At 44.2% G+C, this 7,138-nt stretch overlaps 1 long non-coding RNA gene across 1 annotated transcript; it reads left to right on the top strand.

Annotated features, from left to right (window-relative positions):
* Nucleotides 1–2,497: 2,497 nt before the first annotated feature.
* Nucleotides 2,498–3,590, top strand: LOC135566229 (uncharacterized). Its single transcript, XR_010462009.1, has 3 exons — nucleotides 2,498–2,837; nucleotides 2,956–3,101; nucleotides 3,456–3,590. It is a non-coding gene; the product is annotated as an uncharacterized LOC135566229 (long non-coding RNA).
* Nucleotides 3,591–7,138: the final 3,548 nt, after the last annotated feature.

Raw genomic sequence — 7,138 nt, forward strand, 5'->3', positions numbered from 1 at the left:
GAACACCTCTGGAGAGACTTGAAAATAGCTGTGCAGCAATGCTCCACATCCAACCTGACAGAGGTTGAGAGGATATACAGAGAAACATGGGAGAAACTCCCCAAATACAGGTGTGCCAAGCTTGTAACCAATAATCATACCCAATAAGTCTCGAGGCTGTAATCGCTGCCAAAGGTGCTTTCAACAAAGTACTGAGTAAAGGGTCTGAATAATAATAGTAAATTTGATATTTCTGTTTTATTATTTTTAATCTTTGAACTACCCATCCCGGATCCGGGAGAATTGTCAGCAACTACACTAATTAGCATAGCGCATTGGTCAAATAATCTTACTAGAAAATATTCATATTCATGAAAATCACAAGTGAAATATATTGGAACACAGCTTAGCCTTTTGTTAATCACCCTGTCATCTCAGATTTTCAAAATATGCTTTACAGCCAACGCTAGACAAGCATTTGTGTAAGTGTATCATAGACTAGCATAGCATTATGCCTTGCTAGCAGCAGGCAACCTTGTCACGAAAATCAGAAAAGCGATCAAATTAAATCGCTTACCTTTGATTAACTTCGGACGTTTTCACTCCACGTAGACTCCCAGGTAGATAGCCAAAGTAAATTTTTCCCTAAATATTAATTTTGGAGGCGAAATAGTTCCGTTTGTTCTTCACGCTTGGCTGAGAAATCACCTGAAATTGCGGTCACGACAACGCCGAAAAATATTCCAAATTAGCTCCATAATATTGACAGAAACATGGCAAACGTTGTTTATCGATAGCCTAGCATAGCGTTAAAATCCAAATTATATCCATAATATCGACAGAAACATGGAAACGTTTCTTGCAATCAATCCTCAAGGTGTTTTTCAAATATATTTTCGATAATATATCAACCGGGACAGTTGGCTTTTCAGTAGGACTGGGAGGAAAATGGCTACCTCTCTCTTTCACGCAAGAATCACTCTGAGAGCCATCAGCTGGCCACTTACGCAATGTGTTCGTTTACGCTCATTCTTCAACATAAAGGCGTGAAACTACGTCTAAAGGCTGTAGACACCTTAGGGAAGACATAGAAAAAGGAATCTGGTTGATATCCCTTTCAATGGGCAATAGGGATGCATAGAAAGACAGGGGTTTCAAAATAAGGGTCACTTCCTGATTTTTCTCAGGACTTCGCCTGCAATATCAGTTCTGTTATACTCACAGACAATATTTTTACAGTTTTGGAAACTCTAGATTGTTTTCTATCCTAAGCTATCAATTATATGCATATTCTAGCATCTGGTCCTGAGAAATAGGCAGTTAACTTTGGGAACGTTATTTTTCCAAAAATAAAAATAGTGCCCCCTAGCTTAAAGCTGCACACATTTCTACAAAACTGTTTATGCTTTGTCATTATGGGGTTTAGATTGATGAGGGGAGAAAACAATTTAATACATTGTAGAATAAGGTTGTAAGAAAGTCAAAGGGTCTGAATACTTTCTGAATGCACAGTATAAGCCTGGGATGTCAACCATTTAAAGTTGGCCTTATTTGGAGTGACCATAGAATTCTATGTAAGTGACCTAACTGAGTAAAATATTTGCCTGCCATTAGGCCATGTCCTTTGCTAACCTAACATAACTAATGAAAGCCAAGTTTGATGTGTTTATCTTCTGACCATTTGGGCGGAAGTGTCTGGGAACGAGATTAGGTGTCATCTAAACTTAACTTTAGAGCCTGTTTCTTCCTTCAGCACAGCTTGTCCCCCTTTATATGTTTATATCTTATTCAACATAGTGGGTCATGTCACACTTGACATGGGTGATATTGTCACACAGTTAGGCCATGTTTATGAACCCTTTCTAAAGCATGACATATACTTAAAGATGCTAAATAACACATTTATGTAGTGTTTATGAAAGCATTACTGAAAGGCAGTATAAAAGCCTTCATAAGCTGAAGGTAATTTAAAGCGGGACCATGAAGGTCAGGCTATGTTATGAAGTTATTATTTGTGAGTATTAAAGATTAAATCCCGATCAGTGAAAGAATGATTGATCTAGCTAACTAGCAGATTTACATCAATCATCAGCGTCAATGATCAGCTGATAGTCTGTCCTATTTTCCTGATGCCGATTATGTATTTTGTAACCAGTGGTGGAGTGATATTTGTTTATGACATCATCATGTCTCAATCAAGTTTGTACCGACAGATGGCCCCTTTTCAATCTCTTCATAGAATATACATGACATGCATCCTCAGATTACGTCTGACTATATCCACATTGTCTCAAAAACGTGTTATATTTAACACCTTCCTACACCACGTTAGGCATTCCTCATTTCAAAATAATCTCTAAACATCCATGTCAATCTTGAATGATAATTCATCACGTTTTACTGGTGAAATGTCCACACTGCATGCCAATCATCTCAGTCATTATCATGGGAATATGCGATTTAGATATTATTGAATTACTGTTTTGTGAGGGAATTAACCAGGAGCTATATGTATCAATCCTTTCCAGATAACAGAGGCAATGAGACTGTGGAGAGAGACCAGCTACAGACCAGTTACAACACACTGACTGAAGAGAGAGACCAGCTACAGACCAGTTACAAAACCCTGACTGAAGAGGAGACCAGCTAAAACCCATTTACAACATTCTGACTAAAGAGAGACCAGCTACAGACCAGTTACAACACCCTGACTAAAGAGAGAGACCAGCTACAGATCAGTTACAACACCCTGACTAAAGAGAGAGACCAGCTACAGATCAGTTACAACACCCTGACTAAAGAGAGAGACCAGCTACAGATGGATAGAGATGATCTCACGTCAAAGTTCTCTAATCTGAGTGAGTTTACCTGATAAATGATCATAACATCACATACAGTATCTAATATGCAGTGTTGCGTATTCTACAATAATAGGTGCCGAATAACAAGATGGAAATATATGTTTTTGTGTTGTAGAACAAACCTGTCCTGAAGGCTGGCAGATTAAGTTGGAATCCAGTTGGTACTTCCTGTCTACTGAGACTAAAAGCTGGAAGGAGAGCAGACAGGACTGTCTGAAGAGAGGAGCAGACCTGGTGATCATAAACAGTGATTTGGAACAGGTGAGTGAGTGAGTGAGTGAGTAGTGAGTGAGTGAGTGGTGATGGTGGTGAGTGAGTGGTGAGTGGTGAGTGAGTGAGTGGTGGTGAGTGAGTGAGTGGTGGAGTGAGTCGAGTGAGTGAGATGCGAGTGAGTGAGGAGTGGGTGAGTGAGTGGTGAGTGAGTGGTGAGTGGTGAGTGAGTGAGTGAGTGAGTGAGTGAGTGAGTGAGTGGGTGAGTGAGTGAGTGAGTGAGTGGTGAGTGTAGTGGTGAGTGAGTGAGAGAATAAAACATGCCTTGGTCAGTAATGTATCTTTCAGTATTTAACACATGTAGTCTATAGTAGTTGACAATATCAGTATCTTTCTCAACAACAGGAGTTTCTCTTAAGCTTCAATAAGAGAGCCTGGATTGGTCTGACTGACTCTGTTACTGAGGGGGCCTGGAAATGGGTGGACGGCACCCCACTGACCATCCCAAGGTAAGAGACTACTGCTCTATAATAACAATAACCACATTGTAATGAGTAGGAATGATGATCCGTGTTGTTCATAATTCAAAGAACACAAGATGAGACTTGACCATCCAGGTGTGATAGAGACCTTTAGCAAATTACATGTTGCTTCAAATCATGTTCATCGATGTCATTCCACGAGCACTAAAGACATATCTTAAAATATAATTAAAAAATACAGATAAAGTGTTGGTTCTTGTTCCAAATAAGGCAATGCTCCTTTGGAAATCTGAAAAAACATGTCTGTATTTACATTGACACCTTTTTTTGTTTTTTTTACTCTGACACTCTTGCACTGAGTCTATGTCTTTTTAATTAGATATGTTTTATGTTATTTGCACTGGTTCTATGGACACTCACTAGACTCTACCCACACACTACCAGACTCTCACCACACTCACTAGACTCTACCCACACTCTCACTAGACTCTGCCCACACACTCACTAGACTCTACCACCACACTCACTAGACTCTACCCACACACTCACTAGACTCTACCCACACACTCACTAGACTCTACCCACACACTCACTAGACTCTACCCACACACTCACTAGACTCTACCCACACACTCACTAGACTCTACCCACACACTCACTAGACTCTACCCACACACTCACTAGACTCTACCCACACACTCACTAGACTCTACCCACACACTCACTAGACTCTACCCACACACTCACTAGACTCTACCCACACACTCACTAGACTCTACCCACACACTCACTAGACTCTACCCACACACTCACTAGACTCTACCCACACACTCACTAGACTCTACCCACACACTCACTAGACTCTACCCACACACTCACTAGACTCTACCCACACACTCACTAGACTCTACCCACACACTCACTAGACTCTACCCACACACTCACTAGACTCTACCCACACACTCACTAGACTCTACCCACACACTCACTAGACTCCTACCCACACACTCACTAGACTCTACCCACACACTCACTAGACTCTACCCACACACTCACTAGACTCTACCCACACACTCACTAGACTCTACCCACACACTCACTAGACTCTACCCACACACTCACTAGACTCTACCCACACACTCACTAGACTCTACCCACACACTCACTAGACTCTACCCACACACTCACTAGACTCTACCCACACACTCACTAGACTCTACCCACACACTCACTAGACTCTACCCACACACTCACTAGACTCTACCCACACACTCACTAGACTCTACCCACACACTCACTAGACTCTACCCACACACTCACTAGACTCTACCCACACACTCACTAGACTCTACCCACACACTCACTAGACTCTACCCACACACTCACTAGACTCTACCCACACACTCACTGCACACTCTCACAGACTCTACCCACACACTCACTAGACTCTACCCACACACTCACTAGACTCTACCCACACACTCACTAGACTCTACCCACACACTCACTAGACTCTACCCACACACTCACTAGACTCTACCCACACACTCACTAGACTCTACCCACACACTCACTAGACTCTACCCACACACTCACTAGACTCTACCCACACACTCACTAGACTCTACCCACACACTCACTAGACTCTACCCACACACTCACTAGACTCTACCCACACACTCACTAGACTCTACCCACACACTCACTAGACTCTACCCACACACTCACTAGACTCTACCCACACACTCACTAGACTCTACCCACACACTCACTAGACTCTACCCACACACTCACTAGACTCTACCCACACACTCACTAGACTCTACCCACACACTCACTAGACTCTACCCACACACTCACTAGACTCTACCCACACACTCACTAGACTCTACCCACACACTCACTAGACTCTACCCACACACTCACTAGACTCTACCCACACACTCACTAGTCTCTACCCACACACTCACTAGACTCTACCCACACACTCACTAGACTCTACCCACACACTCACTAGACTCTACCCACACACTCACTAGACTCTACCCACACACTCACTAGACTCTACCCACACACTCACTCAGACTCTACCCACACACTCACTAGACTCTACCCACACACTCACTAGACTCTACCCACACACTCACTAGACTCTACCCACACACTCACTAGACTCTACCCACACACTCACTAGACTCTACCCTCACACTCACTAGACTCTACCCACACACTCACTAGACTCTACCCACACACTCACTAGACTCTACCCACACACTCACTAGACTCTACCCACACACTCACTAGACTCTACCCACACACTCACTAGACTCTACCCACACACTCACTAGACTCTACCCACACACTCACTAGACTCTACCCACACACTCACTAGACTCTACCCACACACTCACTAGACTCTACCCACACACTCACTAGACTCTACCCACACACTCACTAGACTCTACCCACACACTCACTAGACTCTACCCACACACTCACTAGACTCTACCCACACACTCACTAGACTCTACCCACACACTCACTAGACTCTACCCACACACTCACTAGACTCTACCCACACACTCACTAGACTCTACCCACACACTCACTAGACTCTACCCACACACTCACTAGACTCTACCCACACACTCACTAGACTCCTACCCACACACTCACTAGACTCTACCCACACACTCACTAGACTCTACCCACACACTCACTAGACTCTACCCACACACTCACTAGACTCTACCCACACACTCACTAGACTCTACCCACACACTCACTAGACTCTACCCACACCTGACTAGACTCTACCCACACACTAACTAAACTCTAGCCACACACTCACTAGACGTACCCACGCACTCACTGGACTCTACCCACACACGCACTAGACTCTACCCACACACTCACTAGACTCTACCCAGAACACTCACTAGACTCTACCCAGCACACTCACTAGACTCTACCCACACACTCACTAGACTCTACCCACACACTCACTAGACTCTACCCACACACTCACTAGACTCTACCCACACACTCACTAGACTCTACCCACACACTCACAAGACTCCTACCCAAACACTCACTGGACTCTACCTACACACTCACTAGACTCTACCCACACACTCACTGGACTCTACCCACACACTCACTAGACTCTACCCACACACTCACTAAACTCTACCCACGCACTCACTAGACTCTACCCACACACTCACTAGACTCTACCCACACACTCACTAGACTCTACCCACACACTCACCAGACTCTACCCACACACTCACTAGACTACCCACACACTCACTGACTCTACCCAAACACTCACTGGACTCTACCTACACACTGACCAGACTCAGCCCACACACTGACCAGACTCTACCCACACACTCACTAGACTCTACCCACACACTGACCAGACTCTACCCACACACTGACTAGACTCTACCCACACACTCACTAGACTCTACCCACACACTGACCAGACTCTACCCACACACTCACCAGACTCTACCCACACACTCACTAGACTCTACCCACACACTCACCTAGACTCTACCCACACACTCACTAGACTCTACCCACACACTCACTAGACTC

This window comes from Oncorhynchus nerka, unplaced genomic scaffold (assembly GCF_034236695.1).
Source record: "Oncorhynchus nerka isolate Pitt River unplaced genomic scaffold, Oner_Uvic_2.0 unplaced_scaffold_6632, whole genome shotgun sequence".
Classification (NCBI taxonomy): domain Eukaryota; kingdom Metazoa; phylum Chordata; class Actinopteri; order Salmoniformes; family Salmonidae; genus Oncorhynchus; species Oncorhynchus nerka.